Consider the following 14,343-nt stretch of genomic DNA (forward strand, 5'->3'; position numbering starts at 1 on the left):
GACATCGAGTCGGGGTCCTGACAGGTTGCTGCAACTCGGTGAGACCAAAAAGTTCAAATCGGTTGCACCAAGATTGAAACCTAGATCGACTTAATAAACTCGATATGATCGAATGGAATGAATCGGTCAGACCGAAATGCACTAGGAGGTTTTTGAAATTTAAGTCTATGAAAATCGGTGGCTCCGAGTGCTCCTCACCCAGAGGGTTCGAATATGACTTGATCAAACTTTGTGATGTAGCATGAATAGAGTTTGAGATGAGAAAATCATAGATAGCTAGAGGGAGTACTTAGGCATTCTTGTCCATCCATTTGGCAAGAAGGAAAAAAGGCAAACAATCAAAGCAACAAATGGATGTCCTCGAATGGAGAAAATTATGCAACCAACATGCTCAGACAATAAGATAGCAAATGAAATATGTGGCAAAGCATGCACAAACACTCCAGCATCTATCAAGCAATTGATGATGACTAGGTCATCTATATATGAGTATATTGGCTTGGGAGTCAAATGATAACATTTTATCATAAGTCATACTCATCATTTAGGCACAAGTGGTGTTACCACTTTACATAAAGCATTGTTGTGTCCACACCATTAGAGTTGCTTTATCTCAATTCTTAGATTAAAGCTCCCCCTAGATGTGATATCCCCTTTTAGTGGGATGAACTAACCTTGGGTTTTGTCAATGATGACTTCATGTAGATGTTGAAGATGTGGATGCTCAATTTTGATGTAGATCATTTGGAGCAATCCATTGGAGTGAGTTGCACTTTCAATACCTACATGGGTTAGTCCCACAAGGAACAAACAAGGATATCCATAGACATAGAGTGAAGTGTGTATATGATGATGTCCAAGAAAGCATTTGGTTACCTTGTCCTTTGACTTACTAACAAGAGGGTTTGTGACTCCTTGAACTAGTGCAAGATGTGGAAGTTGATAGCACTTGTCCTTGCCAATATGAAATGAGTGAAGTATGTTGGCGGAGTCACCCTCAAGAACTCTCTAGTTCTTCTTCTTTGGCATCCACATCAAATTGATGGGAATCCTTGGGGTTGTAGATGTACTTGATGAAGTAGAACTTGAAGTAGTTTTGGGAACCCACTTGACCAAGGACTATTGAGCTTCTTCAAATGCATCAATCTCTCTTGAAGTTTGTCCTTTCCTTTTAGCTTGTGGTCTTGTGGTGGAAGATCATCTTGAGCTTGTGTTCCCTTGAAGGAAGTAGGACCATACTTCTCTTGTTGAGGAACAAACTTCGTCTTGGGGTATTGATCTTCTTCCCAGTCAACTCCATTGGCATTGAACTTTCATTCAAAACAAACACCTTGATTCTTCTAGTGCCTTCCTTGCTTGCGTACAATTTCCTCAAATTGCTTACTTCCGGCAAGGCTCTTGTAAACACCTTTCTCTATAATTCCCATCGATAAGCTATTTTCTTGCCCAAGTGTAACTTGCCAAAAAGAATCATTAGCGGAATCAAGAGAACTACTAGAAGCAACAATATTAGGTTTAGGATGATTATTGTTACTACTAGAAGAAGAATCTTTCTTACTCTTGTTGCTATATTTTACTTGTGGCATGTAAGTAGACAATAGTAAATGCTTGGCAATGTAAGAAGAACTTTTCTTCCGAAGATCATCATTGATTTCTTTTAAGAAATCATGTTCTTGCTCTAGGTTGAGCTTTTCGAAGCGTAGCTTCTCATGAGTTTTTAAAAGTTCTCGATGATCCTCTAAAGTAGTTTCATGAGCTAACTTAAGAGTGTTTGGTTCTGTAGTTAGATGCTCAATCTCCTTATTATCATTGTCATTCCTTTCATATTGATCAGCATGATTAATATGATTTCATCATAAATTTCATCATAACTCATCATCACCTAGCCAACCATCTTCATCACTATTGAAATCAATATACTCGGGGTGTGATACCTTGGGGCCATTAGCCCTGAAGCATCTTCCAATTCCTTCATTTGGTGAGTCAAATATGTCGTAGGAGTTTGCTAACACAAGTGCAAGACCGGCAACACCTTCATCTTGAGTATATTCGGAGTCGGAGTGATAACTTCTCTCGGAGAGGTGGTCGGAGTCGGAACATGATAACCATTCACCAACATGAGCTTGATGTCTTTGTTTTGCGTAGCTCCTTGATGACTTGTCCTTCCTTTCCAAACCTTGCTTTTGGGAGAGGGTCTTCATTCATAATGATCATCTCTACTCCTTCTCTCTCTTGGTGGTGATTCTTCTCTTCTACTTCTCATTTTAGGTGAGTCTTCTTTTCTTTTGTAGGGAGCCGTACACTCATTGGATTAGTGTCCTGGTCTTCCACAATTGTAGAAATTGTGATCACGACTAGAAGATCTTCTGTCATGGTAGGATCTTGACTTGGAGCTTCTCTCTTTGCTTCTACTCTCGTAGAATTTGTTGAAGTTCTTCACCATTAAGCTCAATTCTTCATTGAAGACTTGTTTTTCACATAATGTGGCAGGAACATCACATAAAGATTCATAAGCACCACTAGACTTGTTGTGAAGCTCTTCCTTATCCTTGAGTGACATCTCATGAGCAACAATTCTTCCAATGACTTCTGTTGGCTTGAGATCTTTGTAATTGGGCATCATTTGGATCAATGTGCACATGGTATGGTATTTTCCATCCAAGGCTATTAGGATGTTCTTCACGATGAATCTGTCAGTCATCTCTTCACTTCCTAAGCCGGCATTCTCATTTGTGATGAGAGCAAGCCTAGAGTACATTTCAGTGACACCTTCACCATCCTTCATTTTGAACTTGTCAAGTTGACTTTGAAGCACATCCAATTTGGATTCATTGACGGACTCAGTACCTTCGTGCATATCAATCAAAGTATCCTAACTTTCCTTTGAATTCTCAAGACGGCTGATTTTGTCGAATTTTTCAGGGCACAAACCATTGAATAGGATATCACAAGCTTGAGTTTTGTATTGCAGCATCTTCAATTATTCCGCACTTGCTTCACGATTTTGTTCTCTCCCATCGAAGAATTCACCTTGCAAACCAATACATATAATAGCCCAAACGGAGGGGTTATGTCCAAGAATATGCATTTTCATCTTATGCTTCCAACTAGCAAAATTAGTACCATCAAAGTAAGGACCTCTATGGTGGTAATTTCCCTCGCTAGACGCCATACCCTCCTAGGTTTTGAAACCAAGCCTATGATCACCAATGCTATGGAAATCAAGGCAAATGGAGACCAAAGCTCTGATACCACTTGTAGGATCAAAAGTATATCTAGAGGGGGGTGATTAGACTACTTGACCAAATAAAAATATAGCCTTTTCCCAATTTTAAGTCTTGGCAGATTTTAACAACTTAACACAAGTCTAGCAATCAACCTAGACATGCAATTCTAAGTGTATAGAAGAGGAATGTAAATCATTGCATATGAAGGTAAAAGGGAGGAGTTAGGAGGGAGCAGACGCAATGTAGACACAGAGATTGGCATGGTTCCGATAGGTGGCGCTATCGTACATCCACGTTGATGGATACTTCAACCCACGAAGGGTAATGATTGCACAAGTCCACGGAGGGCTCCACCCACAAAGAGTCCACAAAGAAGCAACCTTGTCTATCCCACCATGGCCATCGCCCACGAAGGACTTGCCTAATTGGGTAGATCTTCATGAAGTAGGCGATCTCCTTGCCCTTACAAACTCCTTGGTTCAACTCCACAATCTTGAAGGAGGCTCCCAAGTGACACCTAACCAATCTAGGAGACACCACTTTCGAAAAAGGAAATAGACGGTGTGTTTATGATGAAGTCCTTGCTCTTGTGCTTCAAATGATAGTCTCCCCAACTGTAACGCCCCGAGACCGACGCTCCAGAAGACTTCCAGCTATTCCGAGTTTCGCCGTGCGATGTATTTGTTTGTTGCACTCTTCTTAGCTTCATTTGCATTGCATCATGTCATCATGCCATCATATCATTCATTTTATAACTCTTTTAATAAACTATATGGATCTTTGATCCATTTAAATCGAGGGAAGGGTGACTTCTCTTTATAACATATCCTCCAATATTAGGGAGCTATTATAAAATATTCCATTATTTGGAATTAATCCCAACCCACTTGCATTTTAAAGTTCCTTTCATTTCTGAATATTCACATCGTTGCTCTATTCTCCTTTTGCCTCCAATCCTTCTTGTGGAGCCTTCATATATTCCAGTGAGGCCACTTGCCAAATTTCAGCTAAATTTGGATTTATTTAGACCTCCAAATAAATCCTTTGGCCCCTCTTTTCTTTTCCAATGAGGAAAACATTTTTTTACTTCCTTTTCTCCAGGCGACCAGACCTCTGGCCACCACTCCACTGGGCCGGCCTCTAAGGCCCATCCTCAGGCCCAGCCGGCCACTTGAGCCCAGCCGCCCCACCTAAACCTAGTTAACCCTAGCCCCGACCCCCTCCTCTCGATCTCTCCCTCTCGCTTCCCAGCAGCGCCACTATCTCTCTTTGACCCCTCGCTCTCACCCTCTCGTGCCCTCCCGTTTTGCCAAGAAGAGAGACAGAGCGCTCGCGCCCGATCGCTGTCGTGCTCGTCCGCTGGCGCCGCTTCTGCAGCGCCTCGGTCAATCTCCGCCCTCGCGCAAGCCGCTCAAGACCCGCCCCCAGCGCCCACGCCCCACCCCCTTCCCCTGCGTGACTCATTCCACCGCGACCTCGCCACCCTCCATCGCACAGGCCGCTGCCTCTCCGTCGACCTTCCTCTCCATCTCATCTCGTCGCCACCTGCACTAGCGTCGCAACTACCTCCCCTGCTTCGCCTCGCCCGCGCCTCCTTCTATCGGCCACCCCCATGACCTCGAGATCCTGCGTTAACGTCCTCCTTCCTTGGCTGCTCATGAGCACCTCCATCCTCATGGCGCTGCGACCCCGTCACTGTTCCCGCTGATGGGCGTCGCTCGAGGCCAACGCCTCGCCTTTGCTTCGAACCAGGGGCCGACGCCCCCATCGCCCGTCATCTTCGGGCCAAGCTGTCGCTGTCGCTTCCTTCGACTGATGCTGCCGCCTCTATGCCAAGGCCATCGCTGAGTTATCCCAGGACCCGTGGAGTCATGTACGGGAAAACCAAGTCCAAAGACTACCGTGGCCGTGTATCTCGCCCAGTACCACTACTGTTCGCCAAGACCACCAAGCTCAACTAGATGGTGACGCGTCAAGTACCTCTACGGCGTCTATGGGATTGCCAAGAACACGTACCTCGACGACCAGCCAAGTACCCATTTGGATCGCCAAGTTCATCTACCACGTGTACCACTACCGTAGCAAGAATCGAGGCCGACAATTCCGAAGACCCCAAGTACCACGACGACCGACGAATAGTACCACTACCTCCTCTACCATTGACCCCATGGACATCAAGTTCCTCGTCGTGACCCCTAACATCTACCAAACGTGAACCACTACTTCCACTACGGCCTGTGTACCACCACTTCCTTCGGCGAACTCGTCCGACCCAAAAATGCACGCTTCAAAGGTATAATCCCGAGATGATCACCTGTGGACCGAATGCATGTGTTGTATGAGATGCTCGTGTTTGCACTATGATCGAATTGTCGCTTGCGATGGCCCTCTTTTGCCATGCCACCGACACGTGGGAACCCGGTATCCGGGATCACCCACCTTCTTTTGCTTGTTCGATACATCCACACTTTCTTTTGCAGCGACATCTCGACGAGTTGTCGGATCATATAAATGTTGCCGTGGCACCATTTCCGTTGTCGTTGCCGTGGCACCCCTTTCGTTCCGCCATGGCGACCAAATGCTTCATAACATGCTCATGTCAACATTTTCATAAAATTGCATGAAACTTGCATATGTCATCCGCGTCATGATAACAACAATTAAAATGTTTAAAATTGTTGTTTGCATTAAATTGCTAAATAACATATGGGGATGTCCGGAATTTTTGTTTGTTGTTTCCGGCCTCACTTAAACCTGCCTAGATATGTAGTTTAATTATGTTTCACCTCTTGCCATGTTTATAACAACATGTAACATTGTTGTGTTCCTAAACGAGAGAGAACTAAATAATGGAATGAGCTCCACTTAACTTGTAGTATTGTTTGTTGCACTTTGCCATGCCATGCCTCATTAAACCGGACATGCATCATACTTGTTTGTGCATCATGACATGTTTATGCTTGTGTGTTTACCATGTTGTTTGCTTCTTTCCGGTTGCGCTTCTCCTTGATAGTTCCGGTTACTTTGCAATTGTTAGGATCCGTTCGTCTACATCCGTCTGTCTTCTTCATGGACTCGTTCTTCTTCCTTGTGGGATCTCAGGCAAGATGACCATTACCCTTGATATCACTTCTATCTTTGCTTGCTAGTTGCTTCGTTCTATTGCTATACTGCGCTACCTATGACTTGTTTACCATGCCTCCCATATTTCCATGTCAGCCTCTAACCTTTTCACCCTTCCTAGCAAACCATTGCTTGGCTATGTTACCGCTTTGCTCAGCAACTCTTATAGCATTGTTAGTTGCAGGTGAAGTTGAAGATTGCTCCATGATGGACAGGTTTATGTTGGGATATCACAATATCTCTTATTTACTTAATGCATCTATATACTTGGGAAAGGGTGGAAGGCTCGGCCTTATGCCTGGTGTTTTGTTCCACTCTTGTCGCCCTAGTTTCCGTCATACCGGTGTTATGTTCCTTGATTTTGCATTCCTTACGCGGTTGGGTGATTTATGGGACCCCCTTGACAGTTTGCTTTGAATAAAACTCCTCCACCAAGGCCCAACCTTGGTTTTAACATTTGCCACCTAAGCCTATTTCCCTTCGGTTCTGCAGACTCAAGGGTCATCTTTATTTACCCCCCCCCCTCGGGCCAGTGCTCCTCCGGGTGCTGGTCCAAACCGAGCGATGTCCGGCGCCCCCTGGGCAACCAGGGTCTATGCCAACCCGATGTCTGGCTCATCCAGTGTGCCCTGTGAACGAGATACGTGCGACTCCTATCGGGATTTGTCGGCACATCGGGTGGCTTTGCTGGTCTTGTTTTACCATTGTCGAGATGTCTTGTAAACCGGGATTCCGAGACTGACCGGGTCTTCCTTGGAGAAGGAATATCCTTCTTTGACCGTGGGAGGTTGTGATGGGCTAAGTTGGGACACCCCTGCAGGGTATAAACTTTCGAGAGCTGTGCCCGCGGTTATGTGGCAGATGGGAACTTGTTAGTATCCTGTTGTAGAGAACTTGACACTTGACTTAATTAAAATGCATCAACCGCGTGTGTAGCCATGATGGTCTCTTTTCGGCGGAGTCCGGGAAGTGAACACAGTCTTTTTTTTATGATTGTGCGTAAGTAGGTGTTCAGGACCACTTCTTGATCATTGCTAGCTTCACGACTATTCCGTTGCTTCTCTTCTCGCTCTTATTTGCGTATGTTAGCCACCATATATGCTTAGCCGCTGTTGCAACCTCACCACTTATCCTTTCCATTCCCATTAAGCTTTGCTAGTCTTGATACCCATGGTAATGGGATTGCTGAGTCCTTGTGGCTCACCAGATACTAACACAACAGTTGCAGGTGCCGAAGATACCAGTGCAGGTGATGCAACCGAGCTCAGATGGGAGCTCAACGGAGATCTTGGTTCGTTGCTATGTTTCATTTCATGGTGATCAGTAGTGGAGCCCAGTTGGGACGATCGGGGATCTAGCAGTTGGGTTATCTTCTTTTCTTTTGGCTTCATCCATAGTCGGACTATGTTTGTACTCTGATTGATGTATGAATTATATGTTCATTGTGTGAAGTGGCGATTGTAAGACAACTCTTTATGCCATTCTTGTTCATTACATGGGATTGCCTGAAGATGACCCTTCTTGCAACAAAACCACCATGCGGTTATGCCTCTAAGTCGTGCCTCGACACGTGAGAGATATAGCCACATCGTTGGTGTTACACCAACACTCAACTCTCTCTCTTTGATTTGGATATGGTGGAAAGATGATTTGAGTGGAAAGCAAAGGCTAGAGATCAAGATTCTTGTGGTTGGACTGGAATATCTTGGTCTCAACACATGAGTAGTTGGTCCTCTCCCCGAAAATGAGTAGTGGAAGTGTAGGCATGTTCTGGTGGGTCTCTCTCTCATGGAGAATGGGGTGGAGGGGTATATATAGCCTCCACACAAAATCTAACCGTACACACAATTTACCAAACTCGGTGAGACCGAATAGTGAAACTCGGTGGAACCAATCTAGTTCAAAATATGAACGTTGGGTATTTCCGTGGGACTGACAATATCAACTCAGTGGGACTAATGCGCTAGGGTTAGGGCAAAACCTCATCTCGGTGAGACCGATCGCATGAACTCGGTGAGACCGATTTTTAGCAATAAGCAAACAGAGACTTGGTCAGGCAAACTCGGTGGGACCGATCGCCCATTTCAATGAGACCGAAACGTTACACAAAGGAAACAGAGAGTTTGCATTGCGAATTCGGTGGGACCGATCACTCATCTCGGTAAGACCGAAACGTTACGAAGGGAAACAGAGAGTTTGCAATCCCATCTCGGTGAGACCGAGATCCCTATCGGTCAGAGCCAACTGATTAGGGTTTTTGGTTATGGCTATGTCAAGTGAACTCGGTGGCACCGGATAGATCAAATTGGTGGGGCCGAGTTTGACTTTAGGTTTAGGACATTTGTGGAAATGAGAAAGTGGTTGAGTGATTTTGGAGCGTATCACTAAGCATTTTGAGCAAGTAGACCGTTAAGCAACACCTCATACCCTTTTAATAGTATTGGCTTTTCCTATGGACTCAGTGTGATCTTGGATAACTAAAATGAAAATGAAGAGTCTTGAGATATTGCCAATATGTGTAATTAGCATTTTGAGGGGTCCACATCTCTAGTCCATGCCATACCAAACATTGAACTTTCTGAAACATTTAACTTGAGTGGATATTAATTCAATGAACTATATGTTGTCATGAATTACCAAAAGCACCCGGGGATTAGATGCACTTTCACCGATCCTGGCCTTCAGATCTTTCATGGTGCCATTGGCGACTTCGAGGCCTTGGCTCTAGGAGGAGAGCTGTGATTGTGTGTCCTTAAGGAGGGACTCTTCTTTCTGCGCCAGTTCCTTGAGAGCCGAGACCTCCCTGGTACTCCCGGCAAGCTTCTTTGTTTGTTCGGCCACCTGCCGGTTGAGGTCCGCCTTGGCGGTAGAGGCAGCGACAAGATCATCGGCAAGCTTCTTTAGTCGAGCAGCAGAATGAGTAGTGAGAGCATCCAGGGCGGCCTTGTGCCTGACCTCCAGTTCCTTCACTACAACAAAAGATACATTCGTGACATTTTCAGTCGAATGAAAAAATATTATGTCATACTTATGACATTTCTATGACGATAATTCTTTGGGCAGGTGTCATCATAGATGTGGTGGGCTCCTACTTCTATGACAAAAAATCATGACCGAAAATGGGCTTTTCATCCTGGGCGGGCCGGTGATGCAGCTGCATGACATTCTTTGGGCCGTACATGATGGAAAAACCGTGGTAGAAGCGAGGGCGAGGAAAATATCGGGGAGTTCCCGGTTACGGTGGGTGGTCGGGGGCTGAGCGATGTGCATTTCTGTCATACACATACGCACGTGGGTGCGAGGAGTTGGGCCCTAACTGAACCTGAGCGATTGCACTATAGGGTATGTGTTACTGAACCCAAGCAATCGATCGATGGCAGTCAACTGAACCTAATCGAGTGATTCCTTCGCTACTGCTGCTAACTGAAGCCGATCAATGTTGCCTCTGGATGAATAGTGAGCATTGTTGGGGGGTTTGGTTGAACAGGTCCCGATGGAGGTTGGATGAACAGGACCCCGCTGTGTTGTTGCTGGATGAACAGGACCCTGATCGATCGAGCCGGTTGGGCATGGATGAACGGGACCCCATAGAGTGCTGGATGAACAGGACCCTGTGGAGGGAAGGTTGAACAGTAGCCGGTGGAGGGCTGGTTGAACAGTAGCCGGTGGAGGGCTGGATGAACAGTAGCCTGTGGAGAGGTGGTTGAACAGGACCCCGTGGGGAGGGCTGCTTGAATAGTAGCTAGTGGAGGTGCGGTCGAGGCTGGATGAAAAGGAGCCCGTGGATGAACAGTCACAGGTGGAGGCTGGAGGAGGTCAATGGTGGATGAACAGTAGCCCATGCAGGCTGGAGGAGGTCGACAGTGGAGATGAACAGTATCCCGTGGAGTCCCGTTTTGCGGTACGCCATACCGTACCCCTCCCATTGAACATGACCCATGTTTCGACCGTAGCACTCCAACACAAGTCTGTTTCCTCCATTTTGCTGTATGCCACACCCCTCCCGATCAATAGGACCCCGTTTCGACCGTAGGATGTCCAAGAGAAGTCCGCTTGATCTCCTTTGTGGTACACCAAACCCCTCCCAATGAACAGGATACCGTTTCGATCATGGACGATCGAACACAAGGATGTTTCCTTCGTTCTGCGGTATACCAGGCCTCGTTTTCATCGGTTGTTCTATCCAAGCCGGTTGGCTCCCGATGAACATGACGTATTCCGGATCAGTCGGTTGCCTCCCGATGAATAGGACGTTGTTTCTCCATTCCGACCCAGCCGGTTCACTGCCCGATGAACAGGACGTTGTTGCTATCGTTCGTTGCCTCTCCATGTACACAAGCCCTGGCCGCACATATATATATGCGTGAGTACGCGCTCGAGACCCCACACGTATGTACGTACGTGGCTGTATTTTCTTTCTTGCACCCTGACTGTTGTACGTACGTGTACATGCTACATGTGCGCCTCTCCTACGACACGTGCACGCCTCTACTACGACACATGTGCGCCTCTACTATGACACGTGCCCTTCCTTACATGGCCACGGTTCATCGCTGCAGCCTACAGATAGACCGATCGTAAGTACGTACATGTTCATGACCTGAATGACAACGCTATGTATGCTTCGACCAGGTGGGTCCCGAATATCAGGCATTTCCTTGCGTGTGAAGATGTAGCTGCTGGGTCCTAGTAGTCAGGGGGCAAATCATTTTTTTGCCCGTAATATGGACGCACTTCCTAGCATGTGAAGATGTAGCTGGTAGGTCCCAACAGTCAGGGGAAATGTTTTTTTCGCGACATACGGTGGCCCGTCCGGTGGGTCCCTTCTATCAAGTGGAGGAATCATTATTTTCCGCGTAATAAGGAGGACTTCCTTGCTGCGGCCGTGGTCCCAGCTATCAACCTCTCCACATACAGTACTCCTCCGATGGAAGTCGTTCGTTGACCACATTGACCATGCCGCGCCGAGAGCACCAAGGCGGTGGACGACGGCGAGGACTAGGAAGGGGACGACACAGAGTTGGGGAAGATGTGGCAGTTGTCGGTGTTCTAGGAACGGGGGTCCCCAGACTTTCCTGCCTGCGGCCCACGGCATGGCTCCACCAGTGGCCCAGTACGGCCCGTCTTCATCGACCATCACTTAAGACCCTCACGAGGGGCCAAGCCTCGAGGGGCGGACGACACAAGGCCTGCTCAGGAGCGGCTTCACCAGGAAGGCTCGCGAGGGAGGCGGAGAGATCAAGGCGAGGGGTACCTCACGAGGTTCCCGTGACGCAAGTCGTGACGACCAAGGCCAGGCGGGCGCTAGCGCGCACAGTGTCCTCGTTTTCCCTTTGGTGCCAAGGGGGCAAGCGTAGGCGCGGAGTACCGAGGCATCAGGCAAAGGTTTCCATATTGGTGCAAAAAGACTAAGGCCAGTAGGATGGAAGGACAGAGGACATTGTGGAGCCCAAGACGGCGTCACCACCAGCGCCTTTGACAGACGAGGATCACCTTTAGTCGGGATAGCTTGTACTAGCTGTCCCTTTCAAATTGGCCGTTGTTCGATCCCTTCCAGCTCAATATTTGGGGAGAGGACCAGGGCCTCTATAAATAGGACTAGCCACCACAGTAGAAGGGGATGGATCTTTCAGATCATCCTCATCCGCACAAGTTCGCCAAGCACTAGAACACCTCTACTCAGGAGGCTGTTCTTCCCTTGTAATGTTCATCATCAGCCCAAGTTGGGCATTACACCACAACGACGGCCCGAAGCTGTATAAATCTTGTGTCTCTTGTGTTGTGAGTTCATCGAGCTAGCTTAGAGATCGCGGCGAGGCTGAGAGCGAGATTCGGTAGGGGGGAAATCTTAGTGCACACCCCAGTGTTCGAACCTCAAGGGTTTTGCCGGAACCCGAAATCCGACATTTGGCGCGCCAGCTAGGGGTGCGCCGAAGTCTTCCTTCCGCTGGTCCGCGTCCCACTACTTCGTCGCATCCATGTCCGGCGACCCGATGACCGGCGCCGACCACTGGGTAGCCTGGCCAACTCGGGCCATGCCGCCTGCCCAAGAAGACCTCAACCCCATGCCCCAGGTAGCCCGCGCATCACAGAACACTGCGGGGCGCGGGCGGCGCGGTCACACACTCCCCGCCCTTAGTCCGCAGCAGATGCGGGCAGCCGTAAGGTCTTCAAGCTACGCTATGGCCACGGTGCCACACACCCGACGGGAACAAGCAAACATGAGAGCCACGATCACTGTGGCTTAGGAGCTCCTATGATCCAGGTTGATGGAGAGCGGTCAGGATGCGTTGCTGGAGTGCGTTGCCGAGCTCCTGGATGCTGCGGCCTCGGGGGCACCGCCCTTCTGCTTCCAGCTTCCACCTCGGGCCCCGGTCCGATCACGCGATGGACCTCTCCGTGCCCGCGTGCCCCCAGGCACGCCCCAAGGCTTCATCGACACCATCTCAACCGTCAGCGTCGGACGCCAGGTCGCACCCGCACCACCTTCAATGAATGAGGGCATGCGCGTTGCCACCTACCGCCCGGGCGGGCTGCTGCCCTACCATCCTCAAGACGGCACGCTAGGCAAGGTAACATGGAGCATGGGGCACTACGGCGAAGTCTTCGAGGCGGCGGCTTTAGAGGCTTACGTGCCCCGCATGGTGGATCGGGAGTATGCGCTGGAGGACGACCCTGGCTTGTTCCTCAGGCCCGACTGGGAGGAAGAGACGCCAGAAGCCGAGCCTTTCCAGGATCCTCAAGGTAGACTCACCCACCGTGCTGCCAGCAGCAGCTACCCGGTACCACTAATTCCTTAGAAGCAAGCTTATGCTAACCATGGGTCGCAGGAGGGTCAGGTCACAGCAGCGGATGGCTGCCCCAGCTCGGCAGCCTCCCTTCCACCACGAGGAGCACACTGGAGCTGCAGGAGAGGGGCCGGGAGCAGGGCCCCACCCCACGACGCATGGAGCAAGGCGTCCCCCGGAGGTAGGCCCTCTGTCGGGGAGGTGCTGCAAAGCCTACCCCTGGCAGAGGACCCGTGGTCGCCGAGGGCGCCGCTGCCGTCCCCTTTACCCCTTTGGTGTCGTCGTGGTTTCCGTTCGCCGCCAATGGTGGTTGAGGGTGGTGCAAGGCGGGGCCCTCGACTAGCGATATGAAGCAAGGCCCGGTGCCTGTGAGGAAGGCCTAGTGCCTGTGAAGCTTGCCGCCCATGATACTCTCACGTAACAATGAGTGGGGATGTACATGTCCCTGAGCCTCAGGAGTGCCGCCCTCGGGCCTCGGGGCTCCCTCTCACGCCTAGTGGCAGTACTTAGCTCTGCGCTGGTGAGAAGACATGAAGACATGAAGACTAGACTAGGTGCCGGAGGCGGACATTTGCCTTTTGACTCCCTTTCTGTAGTCGTGCTTCCTTGCTTCAGATTTAAGTTGGAGTTGAATTTTCATTTGTGTGCGCAGGGGGGTGACTTTTCTCGTTCGTGTGATTTCTTGTGTTCTGGATCCTGGCTTAATTTGGAGTTCGCATCAGCTGCCTCCCCCTCGCGAGCCCCTCACGGGCGGGGCTGGGCGAAGTGCGCATGCTCTGCACGCATGCCATACTACGGCCGGCACTTACGAGGCCCTCTCGACCAGTCGGCAGGTCCCTCAGGGGACCCTCGGGAGCTCACAACCTCGCGAGCCAGTTCGGGACTTGTCCTGGCTAAAGGTAAACCACAAGAACAAGCTTGCCGCAGGGCCCGTAGGCTCATGCAGGCACATTTTCAGCATCAGCCCTAAAAGCATAGAGACGGCAATCTTTTTACATGAGGGGCATCCTCTCCAAAAATGCTCTTACAACCTATGGGGCCGTGCCCAAGCTTCTGTAAGTAGGATAAACAGCCGAGAAACACGGGATCAGTCAGACATATCGCTCACCGCGTCCCCTCGGTCGCCTCCTGATGCATCACTGGCGTCACAGGTGCTGTCGCTGGCATTGCCATCATCATCACCAGCACCACCGTCACCATCATCG

Source organism: Triticum dicoccoides, chromosome 5B (assembly GCF_002162155.2).
Source record: "Triticum dicoccoides isolate Atlit2015 ecotype Zavitan chromosome 5B, WEW_v2.0, whole genome shotgun sequence".
Lineage (NCBI taxonomy): Eukaryota > Viridiplantae > Streptophyta > Magnoliopsida > Poales > Poaceae > Triticum > Triticum dicoccoides.